Source organism: Thermobia domestica, chromosome 1 (assembly GCF_964235325.1).
Source record: "Thermobia domestica chromosome 1, izTheDome1.hap1.1, whole genome shotgun sequence".
NCBI lineage: Eukaryota > Metazoa > Arthropoda > Insecta > Zygentoma > Lepismatidae > Thermobia > Thermobia domestica.
This window is the reverse complement of record NC_137454.1, coordinates 366,383,813-366,399,745: the sequence shown is the minus strand read 5'-3', so window position 1 is coordinate 366,399,745 and position 15,933 is coordinate 366,383,813.

Here is a 15,933-nt window from a genome sequence, read left to right as displayed (position 1 = left end):
CCTTACAATATATTCTTGGGACGCTTAATTGATTGCAGAAAACTGTTTCTCACCATCTATTACCTTATAATATATTCTTGGGACGCTTAATTCATTGCAGAAAACAGATTCTCGCTATCTATTACTTACAATATATTCTTGGGACGCTTAATTGATTGCAGAAAACCACTTCTCACCATCTATTACCTTATATTCTTGGGATGCTTAATTGATTGCAGAAAACCACTTCTCACCATCTATTACCTTATAATATATTCTTGGAACACTTAATTGATTGCAGAAAACCGGTTCTCACCATCTATTACCTTATAATATATTCTTGGGACGCTTAATTGATTGCAGAAAACAGCTTCTCGCTATTTATTACTTACAATATATTCTTGGGACGCTTAATTGATTGCAGAAAACAGCTTTTCACCATCTATTACCTTATAATATATTCTTGGGACGCTTAATTGATTGCAGAAAACAGCTTCTCGCTATTTATTACTTACAATGTATTCTTGGGACGCTTAATTGATTGCAGAAAACCACTTCTCACCATCTATTACCTTATAATATATTCTTGGGACGCTTAATTGATTGCAGAAAACAGCTTCTCGCTATTTATTACTTACAATATATTCTTGGGACGGTTAATTGATTGCAGAAAACCACTTCTCACCATCTATTACCTTACAATATATTCTTGGGATGCTTAATTGATTGCAGAAAACCACTTCTCACCATCTATTACCTTATAATATATTCTTGGGATGCTTAATTGATTGCAGAAAACTGTTTCTCACCATCTATTACCTTACAATATATTCTTGGGACGCTTAATTGATTGCAGAAAACTGTTTCTCACCATCTATTACCTTATAATATATTCTTGGCACGCTTAATTGATTGCAGAAAACAGCTTCTCGCTATCTATTACTTACAATATATTCTTGAGACGCTTAATTGATTGCAGAAAACCACTTCTCACCATCTATTACCTTATAATATATTCTTGGGATGCTTAGTTGATTGCAGAAAACAGCTTCTCACCATCTATTATCTTATAATATATTCTTGGGATGCTTAATTGATTGCAAAAAACCACTTCTCACCATCTATTACCTTATAATATATTCTTAGGACTCTTAATTGATTGCAGAAAACAGCTTCTCGCTATTTATTACTTACATTATATTCTTGGGACGCTTAATTCATTGCAGAAAACTGTTTCTCACCATCTATTACCTTATAATATATTCTTGGGATGCTTAATTGATTGCAGAAAACCACTTCTCACCATCTATTACCTTATAATATATTCTTGGGACGCTTAATTGATTGCAGAAAACAGCTTCTCGCTATTTATTACTTACAGTATATTCTTGGGATGCTTAATTGATTGCAGAAAACCACTTCTCACCATCTATTACCTTATAATATATTCTTGGGACGCTTAATTGATTGCAGAAAACCACTTCTCACCATCTATTACCTTATAATATATTCTTGGGACGCTTAATTGATTGCAGAAAACAGCTTCTCGCTATTTATTACTTACAATATATTCTTGGGATGCTTAATTGATTGCAGAAAACCACTTCTCACCAACTATTACCTTATAATATATTCTTGGAACACTTAATTGATTGCAGAAAACCGCTTCTTACCATCTACTACCTTATAATATATTCTTGGGACGCTTAATTGATTGCAGAAAACCGGTTCTCACCATCTATTACCTTATAATATATTCTTGGGACGCTTAATTGATTGCAGAAAACAGCTTCTCGCTATTTATTACTTACAATATATTCTTGGGACGCTTAATTGATTGCAGAAAACAGCTTCTCACCATCTATTACCTTATAATATATTCTTGGGACGCTTAATTGATTGCAGAAAACAGCTTCTCGCTATTTATTACTTACAATATATTCTTGGGACGCTTAATTGATTGCAGAAAACCACTTCTCACCATCTATTACCTTATAATATATTCTTGGGACGCTTAATTGATTGCAGAAAACAGCTTCTCGCTATTTATTACTTACAATATATTCTTGGGACGGTTAATTGATTGCAGAAAACCACTTCTCACCATCTATTACCTTATAATATATTCTTGGGACGCTTAATTGATTGCAGAAAACCACTTCTCACCATCTATTACCTTATAATATATTCTTGGGATGCTTAATTGATTGCAGAAAACTGTTTCTCACCATCTATTACCTTACAATATATTCTTGGGACGCTTAATTGATTGCAGAAAACTGTTTCTCACCATCTATTACCTTATAATATATTCTTGGGACGCTTAATTCATTGCAGAAAACAGATTCTCGCTATCTATTACTTACAATATATTCTTGGGACGCTTAATTGATTGCAGAAAACCACTTCTCACCATCTATTACCTTATATTCTTGGGATGCTTAATTGATTGCAGAAAACCACTTCTCACCATCTATTACCTTATAATATATTCTTGGAACACTTAATTGATTGCAGAAAACCGGTTCTCACCATCTATTACCTTATAATATATTCTTGGGACGCTTAATTGATTGCAGAAAACAGCTTCTCGCTATTTATTACTTACAATATATTCTTGGGACGCTTAATTGATTGCAGAAAACAGCTTTTCACCATCTATTACCTTATAATATATTCTTGGGACGCTTAATTGATTGCAGAAAACAGCTTCTCGCTATTTATTACTTACAATGTATTCTTGGGACGCTTAATTGATTGCAGAAAACCACTTCTCACCATCTATTACCTTATAATATATTCTTGGGACGCTTAATTGATTGCAGAAAACAGCTTCTCGCTATTTATTACTTACAATATATTCTTGGGACGGTTAATTGATTGCAGAAAACCACTTCTCACCATCTATTACCTTACAATATATTCTTGGGATGCTTAATTGATTGCAGAAAACCACTTCTCACCATCTATTACCTTATAATATATTCTTGGGATGCTTAATTGATTGCAGAAAACTGTTTCTCACCATCTATTACCTTACAATATATTCTTGGGACGCTTAATTGATTGCAGAAAACTGTTTCTCACCATCTATTACCTTATAATATATTCTTGGCACGCTTAATTGATTGCAGAAAACAGCTTCTCGCTATCTATTACTTACAATATATTCTTGAGACGCTTAATTGATTGCAGAAAACCACTTCTCACCATCTATTACCTTATAATATATTCTTGGGATGCTTAGTTGATTGCAGAAAACAGCTTCTCACCATCTATTATCTTATAATATATTCTTGGGATGCTTAATTGATTGCAAAAAACCACTTCTCACCATCTATTACCTTATAATATATTCTTAGGACTCTTAATTGATTGCAGAAAACAGCTTCTCGCTATTTATTACTTACATTATATTCTTGGGACGCTTAATTCATTGCAGAAAACTGTTTCTCACCGTCTATTACCTTATAATATATTCTTGGGATGCTTAATTGATTGCAGAAAACCACTTCTCACCATCTATTACCTTATAATATATTCTTGGGACGCTTAATTGATTGCAGAAAACAGCTTCTCGCTATTTATTACTTACAGTATATTCTTGGGATGCTTAATTGATTGCAGAAAACCACTTCTCACCATCTATTACCTTATAATATATTCTTGGGACGCTTAATTGATTGCAGAAAACCACTTCTCACCATCTATTACCTTATAATATATTCTTGGGACGCTTAATTGATTGCAGAAAACAGCTTCTCGCTATTTATTACTTACAATATATTCTTGGGATGCTTAATTGATTGCAGAAAACCACTTCTCACCATCTATTACCTTATAATATATTCTTGGGACGCTTAATTGATTGCAGAAAACAGCTTTTCGCTATTTATTACTTACATTATATCCTTGGGACGCTTAATTGATTGCAGAAAACAGCTTCTCGCTATTTATTACTTACAATATATTCTTGGCACGCTTAATTGATTGCAGAAAACCACTTCTCACCATCTATTACCTTATAATATATTCTTGGGACGCTTAATTGATTGCAGAAAACAGCTTCTCGCTATTTATTACTTACAATATATTCTTGGGATGCTTAATTGATTGCAGAAAACCACTTCTCACCATCTATTACCTTATAATATATTCTTGGGACGCTTAATTGATTGCAGAAAACAGCTTTTCGCTATTTATTACTTACATTATATTCTTGGGGCGCTTAATTTATTGCAGAAAACAGCTTCTCGCTATTTATTACTTACAATATATTCTTGGGACGCTTAATTGATTGCAGAAAACCACTTCTCACCATCTATTACCTTATATTCTTGGGATGCTTAATTGATTGCAGAAAACCACTTCTCACCATCTATTACCTTATAATATATTCTTGGGATTCTTAATTGATTGCAGAAAACTGTTTCTCACCATCTATTACCTTACAATATATTCTTGGGACGCTTAATTGATTGCAGAAAACTGTTTCTCACCATCTATTACCTTATAATATATTCTTGGGACACTTAATTGATTGCAGAAAACAGCTTCTCGCTATCTATTACTTACAATATATTCTTGGGACGCTTAATTGATTGCAGAAAACCACTTCTCACCATCTATTACCTTATAATATATTCTTGGGATGCTTAATTGATTGCAGAAAACTGTTTCTCACCATCTATTACCTTACAATATATTCTTGGGACGCTTAATTGATTGCAGAAAACTGTTTCTCACCATCTATTACCTTATAATATATTCTTGGGACGCTTAGTTGATTGCAGAAAACCACTTCTCACCATCTATTACCTTATATTCTTGGGATGCTTAATTGATTGCAGAAAACCACTTCTCACCATCTATTACCTTATAATATATTCTTGGGATGCTTAATTGATTGCAGAAAACCACTTCTCACCATCTATTACCTTATAATATATTCTTGGGATGCTTAATTGATTGCAGAAAACTGTTTCTCACCATCTATTACCTTACAATATATTCTTGGGACGCTTAATTGATTGCAGAAAACTGTTTCTCACCATCTATTACCTTATAATATATTCTTGGCACGCTTAATTGATTGCAGAAAACAGCTTCTCGCTATCTATTACTTACAATATATTCTTGAGACGCTTAATTGATTGCAGAAAACCACTTCTCACCATCTATTACCTTATAATATATTCTTGGGATGCTTAATTGATTGCAGAAAACAGCTTCTCACCATCTATTATTTTATAATATATTCTTGGGATGCTTAATTGATTGCAAAAAACCACTTCTCACCATCTATTACCTTATAATATATTCTTGGGACGCTTAATTGATTGCAGAAAACAGCTTCTCGCTATTTATTACTTAAAATACATTCTTGGCACGCTTAATTGATTGCAGAAAACCACTTCTCACCATCTATTACCTTACAATATATTCTTGGGATGCTTAATTGATTGCAGAAAACAGCTTCTCACCATCTATTACCTTATAATATATTCTTGGGATGCTTAATTGATTGCAGAAAACAGCTTCTCACCATCTATTATCTTATAATATATTCTTGGGATGCTTAATTGATTGCAAAAAACCACTTCTCACCATCTATTACCTTATAATATATTCTTGGGACGCTTAATTGATTGCAGAAAACAGCTTTTCGTTATTTATTACTTACATTATATTCTTGGGACGCTTAAATGATTGCAGAAAACTGTTTCTCACCATCTATTACCTTATAATATATTCTTGGGACGCTTAATTGATTGCAGAAAACCACTTCTCACCATCTATTACCTTATAATATATTCTTGGGACGCTTAATTGATTGCAGAAAACAGCTTTTCGCTATTTATTACTTACATTATATTCTTGGGACGCTTAATTGATTGCAGAAAACTGTTTCTCACCATCTATTACCTTATAATATATTCTTGGGACACTTAATTGATTGCAGAAAACAGCTTCTCGCTATCTATTACTTACAATGTATTCTTGGGACGCTTAATTGATTGCAGAAAACCACTTCTCACCATCTATTACCTTATATTCTTGGGATGCTTAATTGATTGCAGAAAACCACTTCTCACCATCTATTACCTTATAATATATTCTTGGGATGCTTAATTGATTGCAGAAAACTGTTTCTCACCATCTATTACCTTACAATATATTCTTGGGACGCTTAATTGATTGCAGAAAACTGTTTCTCACCATCTATTACCTTATAATATATTCTTGGGACGCTGAATTGATTGCAGAAAACAGCTTCTCGCTATCTATTACCGCTTTTGCTCTATAGTGATGAACGTTAAAATCGGAAGTGGTTGATCTCTACCACATCCGGTTGAATATCACCTCCATCAACAACTTCGATTTCTATTTTTTTAAATTATACATCCTGGCCAAATTTGATTGTGATCCATCAAATAGTTCTTAAGATTTTGTGCCTCAGGACAGGACCACGCACAGAATAAATATAAATACATAAGGGAGGTTTTGGTAAATTCGTTAAATTGGAATTTTTCCCAAATATTAATTAGAAATGATATAAGTCAGCCACAGAGAATTGAAGCGCTTAGAGGATAAAGGTGTTATATTACATTTTTCGAAACGTTGAATTCTTGTAGTTCATGCACGTGTTATACGTTACTCATGCTACATCACACATTATTTAGTAAGTCCACATCCCGGTGAAGAGATTTGTAAACGATGAAGAACGTACAGGGTGGTCCGGAAGTGGATGTACTTCTAATTGATGTTAGGTTTTACCCACATTACAAACATACTTAATGAGTGGTTTGTGCCTCAACTGGAAGAAAATGGTATCGAAGACAGTGTTGTGATATAGCAGGATGGAGCACCAGCGCCCTACGCGATTCATTTGCGCAATTACCTGAATCAGAACTTTCTTGGCCGCTGGATTGGAAGAGGTCGTGCATCTTCATAAGCTCCCTTTGCCTGGTCTCCAGGAAGTCCCGATCTGATGGCACCAGACAATGCTCTCAGGGGTTACATAAAGGAACTAGTAAGAAACACTCGATATCACACAACGGAGGAATTACTAGCAGCTGTGGAACACGCCTTCACCCTCGTGACTCCGGAGTATCTCCGTAAAACATCTGCGAGAATTTGGCGCAGAATTCAGTTCTGTTACGACATGGATGGTGATCAAGACTTCAAGGTAACTGTGTACAGACATTCTACCATAACTAACACTATACTGTTGAAACTAAACAGGGGTACGCCCACTTCCGAACCATCCCGTATATTAACAGACATAATTGTGACAGTCAATTTTACCGAAATGTACAATTTGTTACATAACATCCTTATCCTCTCAGCACTTCAATTGCAGAAATTATTTTTCACGCTCTAAACAGCATAAGAGAAAAATTAAATTGAATGTTTATTAGAAATTACAGCTAGTTACATTAATTTCAGCTACAGATAGTTATATTAAATTTTATTCCAAATAGCATGAGTAAATAAACAAATAACATTAAAATTTCATTGTTGAGTATTATGAAACTGTCGTTGGAAACACTCGAGTTTACGTTAACAAAATTACATTATCATTACTTTTTATTATTAAACTTGTCATTACCAAAACAAAAAAAAAAAAAAAAACAGAATATTTTCTATTAAGAATTCTTCGAAATTATCCCTTAACTAGTGTGGTATGGGTCAGATTGCTGTAACGAGTATGCCTTTGAATGTATATTTGTTATTGTTCACGCTAGATGGTTGCACCAAGCAGTAGCTGAATTATTTGCATTGCTCTCTGAGAAACAGTTGTCGCTGAAGGCGTAAATCGTCTAGCTCGGTAGTTAGGCTATAGCGCGCTCGGGTCTTCAAGACTCACACCACACGGTTAGTGTTACAAATTTTATTCCGCTGTATTCTACCGTTTGGTAAATTTTCGAACTCTGTCTTTTTATTAACCATTCTATTCCAAGGGAAAATTTTTCATTTCAGAAAATATTCCCCTGTATTTTTCCGGAAAATTTACCGTTCTAAACAAATATAAGTAATCAAGTAACAATTCCTCATTAACCAAAAAATTGATTGACTTCATGTACAGAAGTGTTAGAAAGTGGAAGATCGTTTAAAGAATCTGAACATTTTCATGGCTCAGAAAATTTCCGGTACTATGTAGGAACAAATGAAACAATTTCTCATGAATCGAAAAATTTTTTTGTCGTGTATGGAAAAATTGAAAAATTTTCTATGAGTCGGAAATTTTTTTTAATGATTTTCAAGCAAAAAGTGAAACAACCTTTTATGAATCAGGAAGTTTTATTTCTCTGTAGAAACAAGTGAAAGGCACTTTTATAAATCGGAAAATTTTTATTATGATGTAGAAACAAGTGGAAAATCTTTTCATAACCCGGATAATTTTGAAACACGTATGTACTGTAATGTTAGGTCAAAAATTTTCCACTATGTTTAAATGCACATTGAGCTATAAAATTGAATTCCTGTAGAGGAAAGTTAGACAGCAACAAATTATAATTTTCCAATTAGCTTTCGGGAACTGAAATATTTTCTAATATTTCGAGTTGGCAAGTAAAAACTTACACACTTTCTGTGTGTGTGCGCGTGTATGTGTGTTTATGTATATATACGTGTATAAAGTGCAGGGAACATAAATCGAGTTCATAGAGTACAAATATCCCATCCCATTGTCTAAAATGTAAGAAGAAAGCAAAAAGAAACCTTTGTGAATTTATCAATCATTTCAAAAACACAAAATCCCACAATTTCTTCACACATAGGCCTGCCTATGTAATGAAATAACTACATGAAACATGCAAGTTCCAGTTCCTTATGAAGATTATTTTTATATCAGAAATTAAGAAGAAGAGCTTTGATTTTATTGTGTTTTAAAGCTATGAGAAAATTTCACCTTACGCGTATTAAATTAACGAAATATGAGTTTGTGAGGTCAAAAGTCAATTTTTAGAGAAGAATACATTGAAGTTTTTGAAACAATTTTTCTTTTTTTCAGAAATGAAGAATCGTTACATTTTCACTTCATGAAACTTTTTTTCAGACAATATTTATTACAAATAAATTTTACGGCTAAACAACGATTTAGTAATAAGTGGAGTATGTCTTTTATGAATCGGAAAATTTTCCGTTTCAAAATTTTCCGGAAGATTTACATCAGTGGGTTTGCCATACGGACAAGAATGAAACACTGGATTAGTTTTTTTTCTAAATGTCTATATTGAAGCATGTTTGGATTATAATTTTTGTTATAAATAACACTTTTGGAATAACAAAACAAATACAATGTTAAAATTTGATATTCTGAAAGTAAACCCAGCTTTAGTATACTTCCTTAAAACTTGTATTGTAATTTGTCATAGAATAAATACATACAAATGCCCACGAAAGGTGTGAATAAACATTTAAAAAATGTTTTCACATTGTTCATCTTTTATATTTAGTATGTTTAGTTAAAAAAAATGTTTATTACTTTATACACAACACTAGTGAAGGATTATCCTTGGAATGATATATCTCGAGAAGCAGAAAATTGAAAAACTTTTCCTTACGTTATCTCCTGAGAATTATGTGAAAGTGCCATGAAAAATAACGGAATTTAAGTGACAAAATTATATATTACTTTCATTAAAAGTGATACAATTTTAGTATCAGATACATTACTTATATTACATTATTGCCAATTACATAAGGATCAAAATTTCATTACGTTTTAACTAGAAATAACAACACTGCAGCTACTAAGAAATGTAGGAAATTGTAATCATAAAACGACATAACTTATATGACTTATTATTTTTTTTTAAAAAAAAAAAGAACACGGTTTAGTTATAGAAAATTTATGAAATTGTCACTAGGAATGATAAAACTTCGAGAGACAGAACATTACATCAAATATTCATTAAAGTGATAATATTTCAGCTCTACATTCATCTCTACAAACTATCGCTAGAAGCAACACAACTGAAAAAAAAGGGGGGGCGGGATGGCTCAGTGCTAGAGCGTTCATTTTTTGTTGCGGTGGGTTCCTGGTTCGATCTCAGCTTGCGCCAAGTGAACTTTGTGGTGAACAAACAGAATGTGCGTGGGTTTTCTCGGAGTTTTCCTTCCGCTTTATTCATTTTCCATTTCTTATTATCACCGGCTTCTTTAGCCTAGCCGACATAACAATAGCATGTAAAACTGAAATATTTCCATTAACTTCATTTATAACTGAAAAAAGCGCCTTCTCTACTTGGTTAGTGTCTAGACCTTGCACTATTGGTGCATGTAATCACAGGTTCAATTCCCGGTGGGAAATCATAAACAATTTAAAGCTTCACAGTGGTTTAGATTCCACCTTGAACTTTAGATTCGTCTCATACAGTATCGTTGCTGAAAGGGACACTATATTTGAAGAAACAAGTCAAAAGGACAATTACCTTTAATTTTGACTAAAAGTGGCGACATTTTAGCTACAGTGAGTTGTGTACAATTGCTATTGGGAAACTGTAGATTTTAAGCTACAGAAAATTACATCAAACCATTAAAAATTAGAGAATTTCAGTTACTAAGAATATTAAATGAAATTACATCTTTGAGTTTTATGTCCCACGGTTATGCCGTATAAGCTAAAAGAGACGGTGATGATGAGAAATGAATGACATAGTGGGATGAATAAAGGGTGAGGAAACGGGAGAACCCCGAGGAAACCCACATATATGGTGTTTGTTCACCACAAAGCTACTTGTAACGAGCTGGAATCGAACCAAGGACCCTACATACTAGAGGTGAACGCTCCACCACTGAGTCACCGCGGTCCTCAGTTACAAAGAATTGTGCGAAACCTTAATGAGAAATGAAACTGCAATTATGAAATTTTCATTGGAAAAGAACATAATTATAATACTTTTTTTCTTATTGTTAAATCAAATACTGAACATTTGTTTATGCGGGCCACCATGCTTATTGCAGCCAACGTTATAAGCCCTTTGAATGTTAAACGTGAATCTTGTTTATTCGGGCAAATTATAGGTGTAAAAACATGGTGAAAAGATAATCATGATCTACGCAAAACCTGAAAAACATGTGTCTTCTGCATTGCAAATAGCAAGTACCATCATCTTTGAAAAAAGGAAAAATTGCCTTGGACGTAAAAATAAAACGAAGAGAACCTTCAAAACAAAATTGACTGCACAAACACGCAGCTGTAGGCAGTGTGTATGATATGAATATAATATGTTGAAGAAAACTAACGATATGTTGGGGGATTATTTGATGGCCAAATCTTGCTGCAGAATCCAACTTCCATATCTACAGTCACGACTTAAAAAACTACTTTTGTTCTCAGTGTTACAAACTCATTTCATAATTTTTGTTTAGTATTTTTGATGAAAACTTGAAGCTAAAGTTAGTTGGTTAACTTTCGTTAGATTAACCATTAATTTTACTAACCATTATTATAATCAATATTAGTTTTAACTTTATTCAATATATTGCTAAGAAAAATTCAAATCAATTTCAAATTAGTTCACTAAGTGTTACTTTCTTTTTCGATTAATTTTGTACCTTATATTACTAACAAGGGGGGTCATGCAGTGGCTCCGCTGAGATCTGAACGAGACAATTGTGTTCGCATTTGATATGTTATAACTAGACGAATCCCAAAGTTATACGTGCTACCGGGCAGAATAATATGAGTTACAACATATTTCGTAATGTAAAAGTTACAAAAAACAAAACAAAAAACAAAGTACCTGGTAGAATAGCTTGAACCGAGTCATTTGAGGAAAACGGTTGGGTAAATGGAAAAATCGGTGAACACGTATCCTATCATTTTCAAGGACAAACTTTTTGGAGTAAAAAAACTTTGCCCCAGGGTCCCTCACAGGGTCCCAGATGGGGTCCAACTCAAAATTTTCAAATGACAAAGTTGTTAAGTAGCAGATCGTTTGAAAGCTGCTGTAAAATAAAAGAAAATGGAGTAAGTCTTGATTCGCTACGACAATCCTGTGCGAAATGGCGGCGGGTCAAAATGTAAACAAAACTTAATTGAAAAGTCCATTGTCATCTCTATAAATCGGAAACGATGATACAAATGTGAAAACAGAAAAGGAAGTGTGGCGGGCAGACTACTAAGTATTTTTCAAAAGCTAACAATTTTTCTTTTGCCAATTTTTCGTAAGTGAAAAGAGATAATGAAAGGTAACTTACCACAACAAATAGATAATATTATTCTACACCCGAAAATACGAATCGGAAGAATAATCAATGTTGCCATCCATAGAAATTACAGTGTGACCAAAATTTGAATTACCCAAAAAAATCTAGATTAAGGCAGCGACTAGAAAATTGAACTTAACGGTAATTGATGACTTATCATGTTATCTGTGTTTCTTGTTAACTACTTTGTAAATAATATTTGTATTTATTTTCTAATAACTTATTTATTTGTAAAAACGTATGTTCCTAACCTACATCACCAAGTTCAGATAATTTTATTACTTTTTTTTTTTTTTTTTTTTGCAGGTAACATGATACCTTACATAATTAAGTTCAAACATTTTACCACATGTTAATCCTCTTTTAACAAGTTTCGTTCTATTTATTTGCTAAGTGTACATATCTTTATCACGTGTTACTTTCCTTGTGGTAATTTTATGCCTTACATTATTAAGTTCAAATTGGTTATTACATGTTTCTCCTCTTTTGGCAAGTTTCGTTCTACTTCTTTACTAACAAGGCAGGGTACCTCGGTGTAACACGCCGATTTTGATAAGATTGCACAGACATACAGATCATCAAAAAAGAAGCGACACGTATTTTTTTTATATCGGCCAACAAGCGTATTGAAAGGGTCAAATAGGGACATAAAAATGGGGTCAAAATGAGATTTTATGCAATATAGCGAGAACGAGAAGAGATATCGGAAAAGGTTAAATGTACGAAATACTACCCATAGTTGACGCAAGCCATTGAGGTAGAACTTACCCATGTGAAGAAAGCAGAACATCCGGAAATGGACCAATCACGTTTACAACATTGTTATAATGTGCTACAGAAATGAGTGAAGAGGGTGGCAAGGAGCAGGAAGAAAGAAAACACGAAAATGGAAAATACGTGTTTTTGCTTTGAGGTCATACGTCACCCGTTTGCGAAAGAGACGCAGATTCATCTCAGTGCACGAAGATTCATCTCTACACGCAAGAAGGATGCAAACGCCGTTCGTATAGGCAGCCAGCAAGACAGTACTGCACAGCGGGTTGCATATAAGATCAAAACCTCAAGTTGAGTGGTAGAAACGACTAATAAATGAAGGAATACGAGGTCAGATGACGTAGCACATTATGACAGGTGCAGGTACTGTAAGGAAAGAAAGAACAAGTTGACGTTGTACACAAAATCAGTTTTAACAGTGAGAGAATTGGACGCGGCGTATGCAATACGAGCTGGTTTGAGTATACAAAGTTGCCAAACGCGAGGTGTAGAGCCAGCAAAGTGTATGTGCATTTGTGTCTTTCACAGGTACTATTCTCAACAAGACAAGCAAGGCGACGTTTAACTGCTTGTGAGACCTAGTGGTGAACATTGGACAGTGTGGTAGCTGGAGTGGTATTTGATTGTTGTGTAACTGGTGGTGTGTGCTTGTGCGTATTTGTGCGTGTGTAACAAAATTCAGGTGAGGTGTAAGTGGGCTTGTGACGTTTGTGGTCGCGAGATGGTCTATGTGAATCCCCTGAATGTGGTGGATATGCTAGTGGAGGCATATCAGGCAACACAATATGTCCGGACACCACGAACGGTAACGGAAATGGAGCTCAAGGACTATATTTTTAACATCCTAGAAAGTTTCAAGACGAATGGGCACATGTATGTTGAGATTGAAGAAGACCTATTATGCAGCAATAGATCAGACATCCCAAGTATGACAAGTGAAGATGAGATGGATGAGTGGGATGGCCCAACGACCTCCAACGTACATACAACTGGAGTCAAGAGCAGAGATATTGTGGACATGGGATACAAGCGGAAGGCAGTATCGTTTTGGAAACGAGGGAAGAAGAGAAAGATGTCCTGGAAATCTGTACAGAAACACTTCAAGCGTGTCAAATGCAGAACAGATCTATATAGATGGGAGAAACAGATCACAGAAGGTGGAACCAAACGTGAAAAGCTAAACGTGATAGACCGAACTGTGTATGAAAAATTTGCGACAGCAAAACAGCGGCATTTAATTGTCCATGACACAGACTTGCAACGTTGGGCGTTAGAAGCAAACCAAACAACAGCCGTTGCTAATTTCAAAGCTTCGAAGAAATGGTTATGGCGCTTTAAAACACGTCACGGTATCGTCTCACGCAAAGTTACAAAATTTGTAACACATAGCATTACAGCGAAGGCCACACAAGTGCACGAAAGTGCTAAAACCTTCGTCCAAAATGTACAATCACTCATTACTGCTCATGGCGAGGATAACGTATATAACACAGATCAGAGTGGCTTTGCTTTAGAATTTCACTCTGGACGCTCTCTGGCTTTGTGAGGCGAGAAGCATATTACAGCAACAATGCAATCTCTACCTGCCATCACACATAGCTACACAATACAGCCTGTTATATCTGCCAGTGGAAGATTGCTGTCGCCCATGCTCATAGTCTTGAAAGAACTTCATGGTACGTTTGGGCCACGGATTCAGCAAACAATGTTCCGCCCACAAAACTTATATATTTGTGCATCATCATCTGGGAAAGTGACAAAACAGATCGTTAAGACGTGGTTCCAATCAGTGTTCCTTCCACAAGTCAATGAGCAAACGGTACTGTTAGTCGACTCGTGGACGGGTTATGATCGATCCGACTTGGCAACAATAATGCCACAGGACAAGCAGTGCAACATTATGACGATACCTACACACACAACTGGGTTAATACAACCTCTGGATGTGTATGGTTTCAGAATTTGGAAGAACTTCGTACGCAAAGTATCTGATGCGGTACGCCTTCAGCAACTCAACATCAATCTATACAGCAGAGACAATATACTGAAACTTCAATCCCTTGTGCATAATCAACTTTCATCTCCACGGTACATACATCTATTCCAATACGTATGGTTTTGTTCTGGATATCTTTCATCACGACCAGATTATTTTCCAAATCCAATGGAGTTTTGTTTTCATCAGTTGACGTCATTGGTCTGCGAAGAAGCAGAGTGCCAGAACCCATCCATCATCAAGTGTTCGTGGTGCAAATACTGTTTTTGTTTGGACGATTTCTTCTGAAATATCATTTTCGTGCTACTTATCAGGAGTGAGCGTCTTGTTTTCAGCATACACCTCTGCTGACTTTTATGTTGTACGTACATATGTACGCGTATTTTCATGATATAATGTAGATACTCATGCGTAGAACTGATGTTGCTGTTGCTCTTTATCTTACATGTGGACCACCTGCTATTACATTCTACTGTGCAATGCATTTTGTGTGTGTGTGTGTGTGTGTTACTAGCTACAAACATTCCCGTTTCCAATATGTATCTCACCGTTGCTCCCATTGCACAATATATGCAACCCACTGTGCAGTATTGTCTCACTGGCTGCCTATACGAACGGCGTTTGCATCCTTCATGCTTGTAGAGATGAATCTTCGTGCAGTGAGATAATTTGCGTCTCTTTCGCATATGGATAACGTATGCACCCAAAGCAAAACACGTATTTTACATTTTCGTGTTTTCTTTCTTCTTGCTCCTTGCCACCCTCTTCTCTCATTTCTGTAGCACATTATGATATGTTGTACATGTTATTGGTCATTTCCGGATGTTCTGCTTTCTTCACATGGGTAAGTTCTACCTCAATGGCTTGCGTCAACTATGGGTAGTATTTCGTAATTTAACCTTTCACCGATATCTTTCTACGTTATAGATCTAATGCATAAAAATCTTGACCCCATTTTTATGCCC